Source organism: Poecilia latipinna, unplaced genomic scaffold (assembly GCF_001443285.1).
Source record: "Poecilia latipinna isolate Pla-1442-1.1 unplaced genomic scaffold, P_latipinna-1.0 Scaffold787, whole genome shotgun sequence".
NCBI lineage: Eukaryota > Metazoa > Chordata > Actinopteri > Cyprinodontiformes > Poeciliidae > Poecilia > Poecilia latipinna.
This window is the reverse complement of record NW_015113403.1, coordinates 331,269-332,813: the sequence shown is the minus strand read 5'-3', so window position 1 is coordinate 332,813 and position 1,545 is coordinate 331,269. Positions and strand designations below refer to the sequence as shown.

At 40.1% G+C, this 1,545-nt stretch overlaps 1 protein-coding gene across 1 annotated transcript in view; it reads right to left on the bottom strand.

Moving 5' to 3' along the window:
• bckdhb (branched chain keto acid dehydrogenase E1 subunit beta) overlaps positions 1-1,545 on the bottom strand; it is a 70,744-nt gene that overhangs the window by 10,960 nt on the left and 58,239 nt on the right. The gene's annotated exons all lie outside the window — the stretch shown is intronic.

Here is a 1,545-nt window from a genome sequence, read left to right as displayed (position 1 = left end):
TGGTAAAAACTGTGAGCTTTACTGGAGTAATTAAAGACACAAGTTCAAATCCATGCTGAGAGTGGAACTCCTTCAATCAGTGCTCCTCCGCAGCACTGATTGGCTAAGCAATGTAACGTGATCCTCTGGAGCAAGCGATGGTAAAACGAGGCGTCATCACGACTTTACACAGTGTGTCTTTAACTCCGCGGCAGAGGCTCCGTCGAACCCCTGAGACCGACTCATCGAACCCCTGGGGTTCGATCGAATCCCTGGGGTTCGATCGAATCCCTGGGGTTCGATCGAACCCAGGTTAAGAACCACTGCACTAGAGGGAGAAATGGCTCAAGGTGTTTTACCAACGACAAAAGACAAATCCTACAGCTGCTTTGTGAAGAATAAAGGTGCACTCCTTGTCGTCTTCAGAGGTTTTCATGTCTTTTCCTTCAGTGGTTCTTGATGCAGCGCCACCAAAGGCGAGGAGGTGAACCGGTTTTTCCAAAGTGTTTGGTTTGTTTGACTCGGCGTAGTGTGAAAGCCAACCGCACCAGTTGAAAATGTAACAAATGTTGCAATTTTTGGTCCCCAATTGGAGTCTTCCAGGCTATCAGCTGTGAAAACACTCAAACATTTTGTGACGAGAACATCAGGTTGAGGAGTAACAGTGACATTTACAGCGAGGCAAAAATCTGACTCTGACTCAGAATATGTGGAAGATAATGTTGGAGGGTCTTCATCCTCACCACATGCTGTGGTAAAATGCAGATCATAGTCTTTGAACGCAGAGCGTAACAGAAACTCCTCAGAGTGACAGGATGAATGCTGGATTTAGCTAGCTTCAATAACACTGGCGCAATGGGGAGCCAAACAAATGAGTCTACAAAGCACTCCGAGACCCCGCCCCCAATTAATACAATGCTGCTTGATCAATTGTGATGTAACATTACATTTATTAGGTAAAAATATGTAACACTGATTATTTTTTCTATATAATTCTAAAAAAACAAAAATGGCATTCACTGCAATTTAAAACTAGAAAGAGAACAGCATTATGTGGAGTTGAGTTATTTGTTGATATAAAGTTTGGCATCATAAATGTGAAACATTACTGGTACTAAGTTGATGTTCCAGCTAAACTATTCAATGAGCTAAACCTTGGCTGCTGGGGAGAGTAAGTTTCCATTTTGGGGAAAAAGAAAAAACAAACAAACAAACAAACAAAAAACACCACCATCTCACTGTGGGTGATATGCTGGCACTTTGAGGTGTTCAATCATTACTCAATAAATAAAGAGGATTTGTCCCCCATAAAAGCAACAAACCAAACCAATTAAAAGAAATTAGCTGGTAAAACAGTTAAAATGGCACACATGTGCAGCTGTAGCAACAACATACAACAAGAAAAACGTCACGCAATTGTTGCACCAATTACCATCTTCTGATAGTATCATTATGTCGTCACTATGCTACTCTTAGCTGTTATAAAAATGCTATATTTATACACATACATACACACACACATTTTATATATATATATATATATATATATATATATATATATATATA